Source organism: Astyanax mexicanus, chromosome 11, assembly GCF_023375975.1.
Source record: "Astyanax mexicanus isolate ESR-SI-001 chromosome 11, AstMex3_surface, whole genome shotgun sequence".
NCBI classification, from domain to species: domain Eukaryota; kingdom Metazoa; phylum Chordata; class Actinopteri; order Characiformes; family Acestrorhamphidae; genus Astyanax; species Astyanax mexicanus.
Genome location: NC_064418.1, coordinates 48,109,223 through 48,129,455, shown reverse-complemented (window position 1 = coordinate 48,129,455; position 20,233 = coordinate 48,109,223). Strand labels below are relative to the sequence as shown.

The window sequence follows — 20,233 nt, the reverse complement described above, 5'->3', positions numbered from 1 at the left end:
AAAGATAATTATTGTTTCTTAGCAACCATATGCCCAGTCAAGCTTAAATCTGACGTACTGCATCAGAGAACAATTCTAAAAGTACATGTAATGACTAAAAAACATGTTCATCACACATTCATCGTTTGTGTCTGTATTTTAGAAAATGTTTTGCTTCCAGGCAAATGTCTCCAGCGTCTCATTTCTTCATGAGTCAGATCTTGGAGCTGAAGATTAGATTATTGCATTTTTTGATTCCTTGGTTTATGGAAATCCAAAAAATCTAATCAATTTAGCGTAATTCACAAAACCAACTTTTGCAAACTAGTCCTAGGGTTTTTGAACAATCCCCACATAGTTGTGACAGCTGTCCTTGTGAGGCAGCTCTGAAACTGTCTGAATCTGTTTCTGGTTCTGTGACCACGATACCTGCAGAACGAGAAAATTTTTAACAGCAAATGCGGCAAATTCCGACACGTTTCCTGATGTGCGTTGGGTAATTATATCCAGAAAGAGAGAAAGAGAGTAGATACGCCTCTGAAACTAATCTAATAGAGGCAGTTATTGAGTTTGGAGTGATGATAGGTTGCAGAAAATGTAACTCCCATACCTGAGAGCTAAAAGAGAGATTTTTGCATGATTTGATTCCTTGGTTCTTGACAAATCTAAATGGTATAGAAAAACAAACTTTTGCAAACTAGTCCTAGGGTTTTTGAGCAATCCCCACATTTTTGTGGCAGCTGTCCTTGTGAGGCAGCACTGAAACACCTAAATATCTCAGAAAATCTCCAGAACATGTGGAGCTTCAGAGACAGCAGGTGAGGTTCTGCTCTGTTTCTGGTTCTGTGACCACGATACCTCCAGAACGAGAAGATTTTGAGCAGCGAACGCTGACAATTCGGACACTTTTCCAGACGTGTGTTTAGTAATTATCTCCAGAAAGAGAGAAAGAGAGGAGACACGCCTCTGAAACTAATCTAATAGAGGCAGTTATTGAGTTTGGAGTGATGATAGGCTCTGGAAAAAGTAACTCTCATGCCCTGATAGCTAAAAGAGAGATTCTTGCATGATTTGATTCCTTGTTTTATGTCAAATCAAATGCTTTTAGCATAATTTACAAAACCCACTTTTGCAAACTAGTCCTAGGGTTTTGGAACAATCCCCACATATTTGATATCAAAATATTCAGGGGAGTATGAACTATTTATGGCAGGCTGTTCTTGTGATGCAGCTCTAAAACACCTGAATATCTCAGAAAATCTTCAGAACAAGTGGAGCTTCAGAGACAGCAGGTGAGGTTCTGCGCTGTTTCTGGTTCTGTGACCACGATACCTGCAGAACGAGAAGAGTTTGAGCAGCGAACGCTGGAAATTCAGACACTTTTCCTGATGTGCGTTGGGTAATTATCTCCAGAAAGAGAGAAAGAGAGGAGATACGCCTCTGAAACTAATCTAATAGAGGCAGTTATTGAGTTTGGAGTGATGATAGGTTGCTGAAAGAGGGATCGGAGCCTAAAAGCAGGTTTTGAAGGCATATGGTGAGGAGTGGATGATTGAACTGTCTGAATCTGTTTAGTTTAATTGAACGCTGTCTGGCGGTGATGTGTGTGTATACATTTGCGCTTAATTGTTCTTGGTGTCTTCTTCGTAAATGGCTTTCATGGAAGTAATTGAAACGGGTAAATTTGATTGAGCTTTTTCAAAATTAACTCTCTTATCTCAAGTTTGCAAAATTGATTTTAGTTATTTATTTATATTTGTCGGGTTTGTGAAGCACGGACTCGAGTCCGCTCGCATGGAAAGACGGACTGCGGCAGCTGAAGCTTCGCGTCTTTAAAGTTTACCCCCGTCTAAACACATTTGCCTAGTAATTAATCATAGCAATTTGGAGGCTTCTGATTAAAGCATATGCTGGCAGGTCGGCTAATCGCATCTATCAGTTCCTCCGGCTCTGGTCGGACCTGACTTACATACAGCTCAAACCCTGGACGTCAGATTCGCTCCCGTATGTTTAGAATTTACAATTAAAGACTGAATTTAAAGTTAATCTAAATGAGCTGCTTCAGTGCTGTCCAAACGTCTTATTTATTTACGCTTAGTTTGAGTGTCACCTCATCTAACCTTTAGCCATTGCCACTCCACATTCACTCTCACATAGAGAACCTGTGAAAAGTTTAGAAACACCTTATATTAAGTGTTTTTTTTTTATTATTTTAAATTTATTTTGGCTGTATTTTCTTAGTCAGCTTTATGAGAAAGTAGACTAGAGTCACCTGGAATTCAGGCTTTCAGTTAACAGCTGTGCTGAGCTCATCAAGAGTTAATTACTTGAATTTCTCAATTAAATAAAGAAAAAAAATGAAGGTCAGTCAATCCAAAAGTCAATTTCAAGAACTGTGTGCAATCAAGTGCAATCGCCATCAAGACCATCAAAAACATTGATGATGATGAAACTGGCACTCATCAGAACCGCCTCATAAAAGGAAGAGCCAGAGTACCCTCTTTTGTACAGGATAAGTTCATCACTGCTTCAAGCCTGTGGATCCTGATTGCTGTTTCTGTTAGCATCACCATTTCAGTCCCATTGAACCTGTCTAGTAACATTGTGGCTAACCTGCTCCATCCCTGTAGATCCCAGCTGCTGAGGAAGACTATTAGCATCATGTCTAACATGCTCCAACCCTGCTAAAACTGGCTGTTAGCATAGCGGTTAAACTTGTTCTTTCCTGCTGATCCTGTCTGCTCTTTCTTTTAGTGCCATCATGCAAACCCTGCTGTGATTGGCTATTAGCATAGTGGCTATACTACTGTTAGTGCCACCATTCAAACCCTGCTGGGACAGGTTGGCATTGCGGCTAACCTGCTCCAAATGTGTTGAGACTGGCTGTTAGCATAGCGGTTAAACTTCTTCTTTCCTGCTGATCCTGTCTGCTCTTTCTTTTAGTGAAATCATGCAAACCCTGCTGTGATTGGCTATTAGCATAGTGGATATACTACTATTAGTGTCACCATTCAAACCCCGCTGGGACAGGGTGGTATTGTGGCTAACCTGCTCCAAACATTTTGAGACTGGCTGTTAGCATAGTGGTTAAACTTCTTCTTTTCTGCAAATCCTGTCTGCTCTTTCTTTTAGTGAAATTATGCCAACCATGCTGTGACTGGCTATTAGCATAGTGGCTAAACAATTACAATTTTTGTGCTGTTTCTGCTAGATTTAGCTTTGTAGCTAATCTGCTTTAACTCTATTAAGATTGGCTGTTAGCATCATTGCTAAACTGCTCCATTTTTGTACATCCTGACTGCTCTTTTTGTTACCGTCTTCAACCCGAAATTCAACCCTGCTCTGCCCAGCTAATAGCATCATGGCTAACCCTCCACCATATCTGAATAGCTGCTTCCACCTGAACTTTTCGTTCTGCACTCTGCCACCTTGCATGTGCAGTGCAATGTAAGCAAGCACTGCCTGGACTCTTGTTGAGAGGCTGAATTTTCAGAGGGCGGAGCTAACATGCACATGCACATGTGGCTAGACTTGCCATGAACACAAAGTCATCATATCTCTTCATCCCTATAAGACTTTTGTACAGAATAAAAAGCGTTAGCTACAGTCAGTGTCTGGGAATGTTCTGTAGGCGGGTGTTTAGAGCTTTCAGGAGCTCCAGCTGAACTGTATCCTCTCTGTATCAGCTAATCTGAATTCATCCTTCACCCGGAGGATGTAATACCTGCCGTATCTCAGCACCTGCGCTGGAGCCTGCAGCGTCGGAGAGCTCACAATAACCACCGCTGATTGAGTTCATCACCCCTGACCCCAACACTCAGCCAGAAACACCTCCACATCTCCCCTCCACTCTCTCCATCTCTCTACTCTCTCTCTCTTCTCATCCTATCACTACAAAAAAGTGTTAAGACAGAATATGTTTTATATTTTAGATTCTTTGGAATTCAGGCTTTCAGTTAACAGCTGTGCTGAACTCATCAAGAGTTAATTACTTGAATTTCTTGTCTCTTAATAAAGTGTTTGAGAGCATCAGTTAAAGTAAAGTAGTGAAGAGGTAGAGTTACAGGTATACAGTGAATAGTGAATATTTGAGTAATGTTCGAATCCAGATTATGAAAAGAACAAACTACTTAATTAGTAAAAGTAAAGTAAAATAAAAAGGTTAAAAATTAAGATCAGTCAACCTGAAACATTTCAAGAATTTAAATTGAAATGAAAATATATAAGTGTGGTCAAAAGGACTATCAAAAATAATACAATGATGAAACTGGCACTCATCAGGAGGATCAAGAGTTTCCTCTGAGTATTTTAGTGTGTTTAACACATTTAAGTTACTACATGATTCCTTATGTGTTTCTTCATAGTCTGGATGTCTGAACTTTTTATTGGTTCTGTACAATATGATAAATAGTATAGTACATTTGTAAAATTGTTATGTATGATTTTACTGTATGTGCAACAAAAATGGACTTATGGTCAGTGGTGTTACATTATGATGTGTTATGGGTCAGTGGTGTTACAGTGTGGGTCAGTGGTGTTAGATTATGATGGGTTTTGGGTCAGTGGTGTTACAGTGTGGGTCAGTGGTGTTAGATTATGATGGGTTTTGGGTCAGTGGTGTTACAGTGTGGGTCAGTGGTGTTACATTATGATGGGTTTTGGGTCAGTGGTGTTACAGTGTGGGTCAGTGGTGTTACATTATGATGGGTTTTGGGTCAGTGGTTAAACATTCTGGAATTTTATGGGTAATTGTGTAAGGTGTGGAATGTGTATTGTCAGTGGTGTAACAGTGTGGAGTGTTTCCCAGGTCAATGATGTAACAGTAATGACTGTAACACGTTATTGGAGTACTAATGTGAATTAAGTTATAAGTGGTAGTACAAGATAGGTAGTAGGTGTTTCTAATAAAGTGTCCAACCTTTGGAAGCACTAGGATGTCTAGTATGTGTTTCTAATAAAGTGGCCAGTGAGTGAAATCACAAGGTAGGAAGTAGGTGTTTCTAATAAAGTGGCCAGTATGTGAAATCACAAGGTAGGAAGTAGGTGTTTCTAATAAAGTGGCCAGTATGTGAAAGCACAAGAAATGTAGTAAATGTTTCTAATAAAGTGGCCACAATGAGTAGAATTACAAAGTATTAAATATATATTTCTAATAAAGTACCCATCAGTGGGAGAAAGCACAAAGTTGGTAGTAGGTGTTTCTAATAAAATGGCCATCAGTGAGTGAAAGCACAAGGTGTCCAACATTTAGATACACAAGGTACATACTAGGTGTTTCCAATAAAGTGGCCATTGAGTGAAAGCAAAAGGTACTTAGCATATATTTCTAATAAAGTGTCCTTCATTGGGAGGCACTAGGTTCTATATAGTAGGTGTTTCTAATAAAGTGGCCAGCTTGTGGAAGTACATGGTCCTGTAGTAAGTGTTTCCAATAAAGTGGCCAGTAAGTGAAAGCACAAGGAAGGTAGTAGATGTTTCTAATAAAGTGTCCAACATTTGGAAGCACTAGGTTCTATATAGTAGGTGTTTCTAATAAAGTGTCCAACGTTTGGAAGCATTAAGTTGTCTAGTAGGTGTTTCTAATAAAGTGGCCAGTGAGTGAAATCACAAGGTAGGAAGTAGGTGTTTCTAATAAAGTGTCCAACGTTTGGAAGCACAAAGTTTTCTAGTAGGTGTTTCTAATAAAGTGGCCACAATGAGTAGAATTACAAAGTAGTTAATATATATATTTCTAATAAAGTACCCATCAGTGGGAGAAAGCACAAAGTTGGTAGTAGGTGTTTCTAATAAAATGGCCATCAGTGAGTGAAAGCACAAGGTACATAGTGGGTGTTTCCAATAAAGTGGCCATTGAGTGAAAGCAAAAGGTAGTTAGCATATGTTTCTAATAAAGTGTCCAACGTTTAAAAGCACTAGGTTCTATATAGTAGGTGTTTCTAATAAAGTGTCCAACATTTGGAAGCACTAGGTTCTATATAGTTGGTGTTTCTAATAAAGTGTCCTTCATTTGGAAGCACTAGGTTCTGTATAGTAGGTGTTTCTACTAAAGTGGCCAGTGATTGTTCCTTTTACTGGTAATTCATAATGAGATTAATTGTATAATCCTATAGTTAATCATTTCTCCATGTTTTTGTTTTATCCCAGCAGCGCCGCTGCTTCCTGTGATCGATACGTTGTGGGGGGGCTGTGCAGGAGATCACAGTGGACGTGATTAAATCTCTGGGATTGGTGGTGAAAGCAGACACACAGTGAGATTAGTTCGCAGGAACACGAGGGAGCTTCACATTTAAAAATGTCAGCTTTAAGCGCAGCTGCAGCTCTTTCTCTGAAATGAGGGATGGGAGTGATAGTGGAGAGTGAAAATCCTGCAGCAATAACTCCATAAACAGCAGCGCTGACGGAGGAAACGGGAGCCTGAATCTGAAAGCTAAGGGACAGGAGATTACACACCTCGCTGCGGAGAGACGACACGGACACACCCAGCACTTAACCAGCTCTCTGTACCACCACAAACACACCATCCACTTCTGAGACTCTCTCTCTTTTCTTCTTCTTTATTCATGCATCGCTTTCCTGCATTTTCTCTGATATTCTTATTAAATATGCTTGCATTGCACTAATTAAAATAACAAACCAAATATAACACACTAAGAACTTCAGTGTTGTAATAGAGCACAATAATTGATTGTGGTGACGGACAGTTCTGGTGGAAACAGGAGAGTTGAGGTGAACATTGAATTCTGCGTGATTTGATCAGCCGTGATTTTATGTTTTTTGGATACAATCCGGGTTAGCACCCGAACATCCCTTTCAGACAGCTTCCTCTTACAGCGTCCACAGTTAATCCTGTTGGATGTGGTTGGTTCTTCTTGGTGGTATGCTGACATTACCCTGGATACCGTGGCTCTTGATGCATCACAAAGACTTGCTGTCTTGGTCACAGATGCTCCAGCAAGACGTGCACCAACAATTTGTCCTCTTTTGAACTCTGGTATGTCTCCCATAATGTTGTGTGCATTGCAATATTTAGAGCAGAACTGTGCTCTTACCCTGATAATTGGACCTTCACAGTCTGCTCTTACTGGTGCAATGTGCAATTAATGAAGATTGGCCACCAGGCTGCTCCAATTTTGCCATGAAACCTAAAATCCCACACTAAAATGATGACAGGTGTTTCAGTTTCAATGTCCAACCCCTGTAATTCATCTATACAGCAGAAAAAAAAATAATTATTTGATACACTTGAGTTATGAGTTAGCATAAATTAAAACATCAAATTATTACAACTAAAGGGGAACTAGATTTATTTCTAAGGTAGCCCAGGGGGAATCACTACAAATAGATTGTAACAGAAGCCAATGGAAAAGAAGCTGCCAATGGCAACAGACTAAATTCAGTTATTATAAGTTGATTCCGCTAACTCAAAATTGTTGAGTATTGTTTAGAAATATCCAATTTTACGTAACACAGACTTAGATCATTTGAGTTCAAACAACGTATGGGTTTACAGTATAATGTTCTACTGTGTGACCAGCTTTCATGCGTCTTGGCATGCTCTCCTCCACCGTTCCTACACACTGCTTTTGGATGACCTCATCCCGCTCTTGCCGCGGAAATTCTAGCAATTAAGCTTTGTTTGATGGCTTGTGACCATCAATCTTCCTCTGGATTACATTCCAGATGTTTTCAGTGGAATTCAGGTCTGAAGATTGGGCTGGTCGTGACTCAAGACCTGCCTCTAGGAGCATGTTTCCAACTGTTCTTTTCCTGCATTTCCCCCCAGCCGCCATTTGCCACATTAAAAACCTCTGGAATAAGGAGCATGAAGAGGAAGATGGATGATCACAAGCCATCAAACTAATCTGAACTGCTTGCATTTTTGCGGCAGGAGTGGTGTAAAGTTATCCAAAAGTAGTGTGAAAGACTGGTGGAGGAGAGCATTTACAGATGGCCAGAACTGATCATCAGTACATTTTACATTTCATTTGTAATTCAAGGGAGCAGAGTCTGGAGGAAGAGTGGAGAGACACACAGTCCAAACTGCTTGAGGTCTAGTGTGAAGTTTCCAAGTTTTCATTGGCTGTAAGCCATAATAATCATTAACAATAAAAGAAATAACTTCTTAAAATAGAACACTGTGTGTACTATGTCTATATAATATACTGTATAAGTAACTTTTTGGGGAATTTCTAATCTGTTGAGATGCACTATTAAACACTTTATTTCTTTTCTTGTCTTCTTTTCTGTCCTCCTCTCGTTTTTTGTTTTCGTTTCGCTTTGGGAGGGTTTTGGCTGCAGAGGGGGGTGGAGACTTAAAGGTGCTGGAATTGAAGCAGCAGAGTCAAAGCCAGAGAGAGAAAGAGAGAAAGAGAGAGAGAGAGAGAGAGAGAGAGAGAGAGGTGCTGAAAGTCAATAGAGGAGAGATGGGGAATGTGGGAACAGAGGGATGGAGGGACGGAGGGATGGTGGAAGGGCGCGGGGGCGTCGGGGGTGTTAATAGAATGGGAGCTGCAGTGGGATGAGCCGGGCCGCCGGCTGGACCCGGGTGTTGACAGGTAATCATTGAATGTCAGGCAGGAGAGAGAGAACAGAGGAGGAGAGAGGAGCTCTGTGGCTGTTTTTTAGCACGTCTGATGAAGGATGACAGCCGATAAACTGCCACAATAATCCCCAACAGATCATCAGGAATTCGTGAAAAGAGAGAGAGAGAGAAAGAGAGAGAGAAAGAGAGAGAGAGAGAGTCTGGAAAACCCCTCTATAAAAAAAAATAAAAAACCCAACATCATATCAACACGACAACAAGCCTTAAAACCACTTCATACTTCATAATTCAGTTCTTACACTCACTGGCCACTTTATTAGAAACAGTTTTTCCTTTTTAATCGTCTTTAACTGTTTATTTGAGTTTTATTCGGATGTTTGTCCAGTTTGTGCAACTATAGATTGATGTAAACCCATGTCTTTAAATTTAATGTACTTTAATGTTCATACAGGATTTCCCTGCTTCATTTGTATCTCAGCCCTTTGATACACAACATATGCACATTTTAGTTAGTAATTGGACTTTTTTTAGTTGTTTTTGGTCAAGTTTGTTTTTTAGTTAACTTTTATTGTTTTTTTTATTTATTAGTTTGTTTGTTTTTTATTATTTATAATAATTATTTATATAGCTAACTATAGATTTATCTGTATATATATTTGCTCTTTTATGCACTTAGTTTTATTTATTCATCTGTAGTTGCATTCTTATCGTTTTTCTTACCTTTCATTTTTTTACCTATGATTTTATGATCCCTGCTTAATTCTTCTTTTTTATATATATATATATCTTATTTTAAATTTTCTTATATATTTATTAAAATGCTGGGTCTTCTTTATTTTTTTATGACAATCTATTCCATCAATGTAGTCTAATGTAGGTTATGTAGTCTACATAAAGGTTGATTGATTGATTGATTATCTTCATTTTTACTTTAACACTTTGTAAAATAAAAGTATTTTTTATCACTACATCAAATGTATGGGTCAAACTTTTCCACATTTATGTTCTATGCATTAGATGGATAGTAATATAAAAAGGGCTTTTATTGAAAAAGTAAGAAAGGAAACATTAAAATAAGGATTTATTATTTTGACTGTGGGTCATTTTTGACCCATATTGTGCATTAGAGGGGTAGTGATAAAAATGTGTTTTTACCCTTAGCATGCTGGGAAGCGTTGGACACGTACAGGTAGCTGCACCGTTAAAATAGCAATCCACCAAAGTCAGAGCTCACCTGGCATGAAACACTCTGATGTGAACGATTGGTTTATTTCATGTTACGCCCAAAATTAACCACACCCATGATTAAATAAGATAATTAGTACATGTCTTTTGCACCATGTTTCGAGACGTGCAAGGTGTACTTTTCCCGTTGTTATGATAGCAAAGACACACTGACGCCCTAAATCGAGCTGCCTGGTGCACAGTTGACAGTTTGGCTATAGATCATTAAAATAGAGCCCATAGTGTTGTGTGGGAAGTTGGCTTGTCTCTGAAAGTGAGCTTCTACCCTGTATTCTGCTTTTTATTATTTATTCTGAGGCTCACTCTCTCTTTCTTTCTCTCGTTCTCTTTCTCTCTCAGGCCTGTTGGCATCAGGACTCTTCCCGGGAGGAATTTCTGGCGGTTTGTTCTTTACCCCGCGTCTCGGCGGGGGTTATCTTGGCCCCCGGTCTGCGATGGTTTGACAGCAGCAGCAGCAGCGTCTCTCCTGCAGTGCCCTTCCTGAAGGGGATCCAGAGAGGATTATCCGGCGGATGATGCGTCAGGAGGAAGCAGAGGAGAGGCCGTGTGTTTATCTTTCACGCTCGTGTCACAGCCAGCCCGAGAGCGGGTCAGGGACAGCCCGCCGCTCACACTCCCGTCACGGCTAAAGAGATGAAACCCAGCCCTCGCCTTCAGGTAGCTCCTCACACTCGCCGTGCTACACCCACGACACCTAACGACACCCTGACACCTCCTAACACCTCGCCCGGTCTGCACCCACAGCTCCTCCACACTCCACTATCATCCACATTTACACCACACTGTACACACACACTTACTGCAGGTCCATTACATTACATTACCTTACATTACATTACATTACCTTACATTACATTACCTTACATTACATTACATTACCTTACATTACATTACCTTACATTAAATTACCTTACATTACATTACATTACCTTACATTACATTACATCACATTACATTACCTTACATTACATTACCTTACATTACATTACATTACCTTACATTACATTACCTTACATTAAATTACCTTACATCACATTACCTTACCTTACCTTACCTTACCTTACCTTACATTACATCACATTACATTACCTTACATTACATTACTTTACATTACTTTACATTACATCACATTACATTACCTTACATAACATTACCTTACATTACATCACATTACATTACATTACATTACCTTACCTTATCAATTTTGCCTCAATTTTGCCTTTGTTAGAAACACCTATAATACCTTGTGTTTCAGCTCACTGGCCACTTTATTAGAAACGCCTTCTACTACTACCTTGTGTTTCCACTCATTGTGGCCACTTTATTAGAAACACCTATAATACCTTGTGTTTCCACTCATTGTGGCCACTTTATTAGAAACACCTATAATACCTTGTGTTTCCACTCACTGGCCACTTTATTGGAAACACCTACTACTACTACCTTGTCTTTCCACTCACTGGCCATTTTATTGGAAACACCTATAATACCTTTTGTTTCGACTCACTGGCCACTTTATAAGAAACATCTTCTATTACTACCTTGTGCTTCCACTCATTGTGGCCACTTTATTAGAAACACCCACTACAGTATCTTGTCTTTCTACACACTGGCCACTTTATTGGAAACACCTACTACTACTACCTTGTCTTTCCACTCACTGGCCACTTTATTAGAAACACTATTACAGTACCTTGTGTTTCTACTCATTGTGGCCACTTTATTAGAAACACCTGCCATAATTACCTTGTCTTTCTTTACACTGGCCACTTTGTTAGAAACACCTTCTAGTAGTACCTTGTGCATTCACTCAGTGGCCACTTTATTAGAAACACCTGCAACAGTACCTTGAGCTCCCACTCATTGTGGCCACTTTATTGGAAACACCTACATTATATACTACATTGATACTTTTCGTAGTAAAACAGTTTATTTACATGAATGATATAGTATGTCAACAGCAGGTTTTATTTAATCATATTTTATTTTATATTTATAAAAAAACAATACATTTTAATATTGTGTAAAATCATTCTTCATAATTAAAATGCAAGAGGAGGTTTCTGGGAAGAATCAAAGCCTCAGTTGAAGATTTATTTGCAACATACTTACAGGTTTATTAAAATAGGTCAAGCTGATGAGTGCCAGTTTCATCATTATAGTGTTTTTGATGGTCTTTGCGACTGCACTTGAGGATACTTTCAAAGTTCTTAAAATGTTTCGGTTTATATGACCTTCATTTTTTAGTCTTTTTTCGCTGAATGCATCAGTAAATACAATCAAATCCACTAATCACTGCAATGCACCAGCAGTCTGAACTTAAACTATTTGATTATAATGGATTAAACAAGGCCTGTGGATTCCTTTCTAAAACATTCACAAACAATATGAACTGTAAGCATCATTTTTTATAACTTTCATAATTAAGTTACAGGTATGATATTCACATGAAAGAGCCGGGGTATCAGTAACAGTCAGATATGTTGTTTGTTGTTTTAAATGCGATCTGAAACAGATGATTAAATATTTATACTGAATAAACAGAATATTAAAGATTTATCAGCACAGATCACAGTGTGATTGGGTTTAGAGAGCAGAGCACTGAGAGCTGCAGTCAGAGCTGGGCTGAAACACAGTGTTTTAAAACGTTACGTCTTTGTAACAGGGGGTCTCTGAGGGGCTCTGAGGGGATTCGGTGAATTAAAACCACAGATCAAGTTTACAGAGAGGAACCGCTTTCGGCTCCCTGAAGAACCGTGTTTAAAAACGAGAGATGAGTCTGGAGAACGCTTCTTTTTAAGTTTAAAGACTCTAAAGGTTCTAGATCACTTAAAGGTTTTTATTAAATATAAACCCACCAGAATAAGAGTCCTGTAGATCAGTAAAGTGGAGCTCTTGCTAATTTACTTTACATTTAAATAAAATATTGAAACTTTTATTGTGGATTAGAAAAGTGAAATTCCTGAAGGAAACAGAATCATAGAAAAAAGTCGAAGCTAGGTGGTTGCTGTGGTGTTTTATACATCATGTTTCATGTTGCTATGGTATCACAGGTGGTTGCAATTTTGTCAAAACCTGGTTTATGTGCTATCCCAGCTATTTGCTATAGTGTTGCTGTGGTGTTACTGGGTTGTTGCTATGATGTTGCTATGCTGCTGTTAGATGGTTGCTGTTGCGTTTCTGAGCGGTCAATATGTTTTTTTGTTTGTTTGTTTTTTGTTTGTTTTTTTGCACCAGGAGTAAAGCAGCATAAAGTTATCCAAAAGCAGTGTGTAAGACTGGTGGAGGAGAACATGATGCCAAGATGCATGAAAAAAACTGTGATTAAAAAACAGGGTTATTCCACCAAATATTGATTTTTGTTTTCTTTGCATTATTTGAGGTCTGAAAGCTCTGCATCTTTTTTTGTTATTTCAGACATTCCTTGTTTTTAGCAAATAAATGCTCTAAATGACTATTTTAATTAGGAATTTGGGAGAAATGTTGTCCGTAATTTATAGAATAAATAACAATGTTCATTTTACTCAAATATAAACCTATAAATAGCATTTTTTTTTTCAGAGCTGTATATGTTTATTCATTTATTTAAAAAAAAATCAAATGAAATCTATGAAAGTTAAGATTAAGAACGTGTTTTGGAGCTGAACCAGGCAGTGATTTATAGAGCCGTATCAGTGCTGTACTGTAGCTCAGTGTAAAAGCTGGTGCAGTGGTTTTATAGGGGGCTGATGTGCTCTGGTCTAATGATTGTGGAGAAAACTGTGTTTTGGAAGCTCAGTTAAGGATATTGAACCTTTTTCTGGCTGTTTGTTGGACGGTAATTAGCTGATAATGTGAAGGTGTGATTGGATTCTATAGGGACTGTAGTTTTGCAAGTGTTTCTCTTTGTAGTTCAGCACAATACGCTCTGTTTATCCTCCTCTCTGTGCTCCATATATTGGCACATCAATTTTTGCTACTATGATAATTTAGAGAGAGAGAAACTGATAGTATACTGTATCTGTGTGTGTCGTGTTAAAGACAGTCATAATCAGTATTGTTGTATTTTGGGATTCAGCCTAATAAAAGTAAATACAAGTAAAAATAGAAGTAGCCCAAGAACTGATCCCTGTGGGACTCCACATGATTTTCTTCTTTTTTATTAAAAAATAAAGAGCAATACTTTACAATAAGTCTACATTAATTAATAGTGCTTATAATCACAGATGTATAGTAAGAAGGTAGAACCACTTCACTACTGTACTTAAGTATTGAAATATCTGTATCTCTTAAGTGAATGGATGGATGGATTGATGGATGAAAGTTTAGATAGATAAAAAGATGGATGAATGAAATGTTAGTTGGATGGATGAATTGATGAAAAGTTGAAAGGATGGATAAACAGATAGATGGATGATGGGATTATTGATACACAGTAGAATGGATGGATGGATGGATGGATGGATGGATGGATGGATGGATGGATGGATGGATGGATGATTGAATGAATCAATGAACATTTGGGTGAATAAATAGATGGATAATGGAATTATTCACTGGGCCATTAAATAAATTGATGAATGAATGGATGGATCAATGAAATGATGGGTGGATGGATAGATGGATGATGAAATTATTCAATGGACTGTTGAATGGATGGATGGATGGATGGATAGATGGATGATAGAATTAATCAATGAAAGGTTGGGTGGATTGATAGATGGATAATAGAATTATTCAATGGACTATTGGATGGGTGGATGGATGGATGGATTATCGAATAAATCAATGAAATGTTGGGTGGATTGATAGATGGATAATAGAATTATTCAATGGACTGTTGGATGGATGGATGGATGGATGGATGGATGGATGGATGGATTATCGAATAAATCAATGAAATGTTGGGTGGATTGATAGATGGATAATAGATAGATAGATAGAGATGGATGAAATCTTTAGTAGCTCTAGGTTGACAGTAAAATGCCCACTATGGATGTTAAGTCTTGGCACTGGATGCTTATTACCATATTATCAAATAATAGTTAGAGTTAATTAAGAATTTTCATCAGTTTTTCTCTAAAATAAAAATAACATTAATGAGGTCTGGATTCTTCACCTCGAGAGCAACACTCTCCATTTCTAGTCCTGATTTCTATATTCTAACTAATATAACTAGATAACGTTCTCCAGTAGAAGTGTTTTGATAAGTGCTTAATTCACTCTAGACATTAATAATGCAGCAATAAGCAGGCGGGTAATTAGTTATTGGCTTGATTAATTACTAACCAGCTTCTGTTTTGAAAAGGTCAAAACAGTGGAGAAATAACAGGCTGTGATAAAGGTTATGATGTACAATACAGAAACCAGGCTCTGGAAAACGATCAGTTCACCCTGATTACCCTCAGAACAAAAGAGGCTCTTTAAGGATTCTACAGAAACAGTGCATCAATAAAACAGCATCTCTACAGGAGAAACAAAACTAATGCATTTTTAAGAAAAGTCAATGAAAGAAGGTCTTTTTTGGGACATTTTCAATTGGTTTATTCATCATGAAGTTCTGACATAATGTAATGATTAGCTGCCAGATGCACAATTTGGAGAAAATTGCAAAAGACTGCATGATAAAGATGAAATGGTTTTATTAACAGTTTGATGGATGGATGGATGGATGGAGGGATGGATGGATGGAAGGAATGTTAGTTGGATGGATTAATTGATAAAAGGTTGCATGGATGAATGGACGGATAATTGGACAATGTAGTTAACTGATGATTGAATAGATGGAAGGGTGATTGGATGAATCAATGGAAAGCTGGATGGATGGATGGATCGATAAACCATTGAATGAATAGATGATTGAATGATTGGTTGAATCAATGAAAGAATAGATATATAGGAAGATGGATGAATGGATGCAATGTTAGTTGAGTGGATGAATTGATGAAATGTTGGATGGGAGGATAGATGAATGTATGATTGGATGAATCAATGAAAGATTAGCTAGATAGAAAGATGGATGGATGAATGAAATGATATTTGAATGAATGAATTGATAAAAAGGTTGTGTGGATGATGGATAGACAAATCAGACAGAGAATCAATGAACCAATGATAGTTGGATGGATAAATTGAAGAAAGGTTGGATGGATGGATGGATGGATGGATGGTTGGTTAGTTGGGTGAATTGATGAAAGGTTGGATAAATAGAAATGTGTTTGGTTGGATGGATAGATGGAATATTAGTTGGATGGATGAATTTATGATGAAATGGGCGATAGGTTTGATTGTTGAACTTTTAAATGGATGGATGATTGGATGAATCAATGAAAGATTGGTTGGATAGATGGACAGACAGATGGACAACAGGATTAATTGATGAACTGTTGAATGGGTGGATGATTGGATGAATTGGTGAAAGTTTGGGATTAAACACTGAAACATTGAATGAATAAATGAATAAATTAATGAATGAATAGTGGATGGATGGATGATTGGATGAATCGATGAAAGGTTGGATAGATAGAAAGATGGCTGGATGGATACAAACCAATCAGTATCAAGTATAGGAAAACTCCGCCCATTTATTAGATAATGCTCAATCACTAAACTGCATGAAACTGTATGAAATGTTCAGAATTCAGTATAATAAACACATCAACTTTGGTTCAGACTATCAGGTGATGAAGCTCAATACACCCATGGTGCTCCATCATGACTAAAGCGCTGCAGGTTCTTCATCTGGACGGTTAAATCAGATGTTCTGAGAGGGTTTCAGGGTTTCAGACGATGGCGAGGCGTCTCTGAGATTTTGACAGACAGTGTAATTGCCGCCGGGCTCCAGCCAGGACTCCATATTCATAGGTGTGGGGCGGTGATGGATATAGAGCCGCGCAGGTGAGCGGCGGTGAAGCTCTTTCCCCGGCAACAGCCTCTCCAGAACATTCCGCCGGGTGACAGTGGTGTGTAATGAAGAAGGATGGCAGCCATTTTGTGTCAGTCTGCTCGTTTCCTGTCACTTTGTGGCTTAAGGCGATGGTTTATTCGGCCTATTAGAGGGAAAAGACTGACACAGTGATTTGCAATGTCTCACTGTTTAAGCAGCACTCATCACTCTTCATCTCTCGCGCCGCATGCTTTCGCAAAGATGGTTAAAGGAAGAGTTTCACAAAAGATTTCATTCTGCTCTCGCCCCAAAAAGCCAAACTGTCAGATTCGGAGCTCTGTTAGCTTTACACTGGAGCTACAAGGCTAATGTGGCTAATAAGCAATGGCAGCTTATGTACTCCCCTTTACATTTCTGCAGATATTTAGGTTTATCTTTTCATGGGAAAACACTGACAAAATGACACTTTGACACAATGAAAAGTAGTCTGTGTGCAACCTGAAAGTTCCAACATGGCACCTCATGGCAAAGAACTCTCTGAGATGTATAACCGTTTTAAAATGATGATTTCATTTATTAAGGGAAAAGAAAATGGTAACACTTTACTTGGATGGTCCATTTTATGGCCTTGTTGATGCTCAACTGACATTCAACTAACACTGAATTGAATGTCCATTAAATTTAACTTAACCCTAGGTTCAATGTAAATGATTCAAAATAGAACTACACCTAACCCTAAACGTAACCCTTAATCAACCCTAAAATCTAACCCTACACCCAACCCTAACCTTAACCCTTAATCAACCCTAAAAACAAACCCTACACCTAACCCTAACCTTAACCCTTAATCAACCCTAAAAACAAACCCTACACCTAACCCTAACCTTAACCCTTAATCAACCATAAAATCTAACCCTACACCTAACCCTAACCTTAACCCTTAATCAACCATAAAATCAAACCCTAACCCTAACCTTAACCCTTAATCAACCATAAAATCAAACCCTACACCTAACCCTAACCTTAACCCTTAATCAACCATAAAATCTAACCCTACACCTAACCCTAACCTTAACCCTTAATCAACCATAAAATCAAACCCTAACCCTAACCTTAACCCTTAATCAACCCTAAAAACAAACCCTACACCTAACCCTAACCTTAACCCTTAATCAACCATAAAATCAAACCCTACACCTAACCCTAACCTTAACCCTTAATCAACCCTAAAACCTAACCTTACAACCTAAGCTTAAAATCTAACCCTAAACCCAATCCTAAAATATTAAGATAAGCGTTTGGATTAGAGTTGAATGTAGGGTTTTATTCAATAGAGAATCATTTACTTTCAACTTTCAGTTCATTTGCATTTAATAGACATGTAGTTGAATATTAGTTGAATGTCAGTTAAGCATCAAAGAGGCCGTCAAATGGACCATCCAAGTAAAGTGTTACCTATAAAATATTAATTTATCCAAACAAACCTGACCCTAATGTTTAAAAGTGATTGTAATCCTGAAGGAGAACATCAGGTCATTGGTTTGTGACCTTAAGCTCAGGTGTACTTCTGAAGCACACATGCAGGTCTACCTTTAATAAGAAAGAATCCTTAAATCTGTTGTTTTAAGGGTGTATAACTCAGTGCTATCTATAAACAGGATCAAAATAGTCAGATGTCTAGACTTTACTGCTACATATGTAGCTCTGTTCTATCAGTGTTTAGGGATCACATGTAAAGTAATTAAGAGATTCTGCTGGCTACTGTGAAATTTATGACAAGAACTTCCATTTAGTGAGATAGATTCAATCAGCATTCCTATAGTGACCTTCATTTAACTCAATACGCAATATGTATATTAACATTTCTTCAGCTCTGTTGAGATTCTGAGAAGGAAAGCTGGTTTGTGGAGGCGTTCCTTTTTTAAATCTCCTTCATATGTGTTAGACTGGAATGCGGCATTAACTTCTCTATACAATTTGACCTTCGAAAACCTTGGGCTCTATCATACATTGCAATGCTCATTGTTATCTTACACCCCATCAACTGAGCCATTAAAATAGCATCAGAGTTTATAAATATATATATTTATATATATATATTTATGCCAATTTCCATGGTGGTCTGGAAGTGTGGTGTGTTCAGGTAAATTTCTGAAGAAGTGTTAATATAAATATTGCGTATTGAGTTAAATGAAGGTCACTCTCTTGTTTCTATCTTGGCGATGGGAAATACAGGTGCGCTACTGCTTTATTAAAACCCTGACAACAGTCAACAATCAGCACAGCACAAACTTGACTTTTACCTTAACAATAAACAGAATAAATAATAAAATAATGATGATGTTCCCTTAAATGAGCTGCTGGAGTATCTTCACAGTATGAATGAGCAGGTCAGTATCCTCTGCTGAGACGTGCAAAAGCACCACTCTGTTACAAAGATACGAACACGCCAAAGTCAAAGCTCACCTGGCTCTTAAAGGGAATGACATCTGATGCACTGTTTTTTTTTTTTACCTAGCAACTGCTTAGCAACACCCTGCCAACTACCCATCACAACTGCTTAGCAAAACCTTAGTAACCAACCGACACGCCCTAAATCCACCTGTACAATTCACAATTGATGTCATGCCTATAAATCGCTAAAATAGGGCCCAAAGAGTTGCAAGGTTTGAGTTTTTTTTTCTTACAAATGTGGGCACAAATTGCCCATTTTTACTTCCAGTGGTTTAGACATTAATGGCTGCTTGTTATTGTTATTTTATAATAGAAGTTATTTTATTTTGTGAGTTATTTTGAGGGAACAGTATATTAACACTGTTATAATTTGTAGCTGTTTTACAGTGTATCAAAGTGTCACACTTCAGTGCTGCATACGGCATACTTTTTTTGTGCTCTTATGATACCAAAGACACACCAACGTGCCCAAAAACCAGCTTCACGACCCACAATTGACAGAAATGCTATATATTGCTAAAATAGAGCCCCTGGATTCACAGCTGAAGAAGATTATATCGATTAGAATAGTATAAATTGGGATTTGTGGAGCATTGTGGCTCCAACTAAAATAAAACTAAGTAAATAAACTTATAAAGACCCCAAACATCTCAAACGTCTCTCTGCTTATTGACTACAGTTGGGGTAAGGGATGGGGTAAATTTGATTTTGGCTGGAGTTCACTGTTTAAAGCAGCGCAGGAGAGCAGATAAGTGCAGGAGCGCTGTGTCTTATCTCCACCGCAGTAAATTACTGCGTGTATTGATTATGTCGGGGTTATCGCCACAGATTTTTTGCTGATTTGGCCAAATCATTAAGTCCCCTTTGCTATAAAGTCTATTAAAGTAAACTGTGTGTTCATAAGTGAGATTTGTCTTGCTGTTCTGAGGCCAGTGGGAGGGTTTTTCATTGCAGAGGTCAGACCATTACATGGCGGCTATTGCCAGAACCTCGCTGGAGAGCTCTCAATCAGCCCCGTCCCTCCAGACCCTCAGAATCTGAGTCCTGAGTGCTGTTTGGTCTGGTCCACCTGCTCTATATACGGCCTGAAGCGCTGGAGGACTCACGGGGGGTTCATGGAGCTCCAGTGGTTGAAAAAGCATCACTCT

General features: G+C 38.3%; 1 protein-coding gene across 1 annotated transcript in view; it reads left to right on the top strand.

The window, feature by feature from the left end:
* thsd7ba (thrombospondin, type I, domain containing 7Ba) overlaps nucleotides 1–20,233 on the top strand; it is a 391,489-nt gene that overhangs the window by 108,883 nt on the left and 262,373 nt on the right. The window contains exon 3 of the mRNA XM_049484694.1: nucleotides 10,106–10,423. The gene's annotated coding sequence lies outside the window, so the exon portion shown is untranslated. The remainder of the gene's footprint in view (nucleotides 1–10,105; nucleotides 10,424–20,233) is intronic.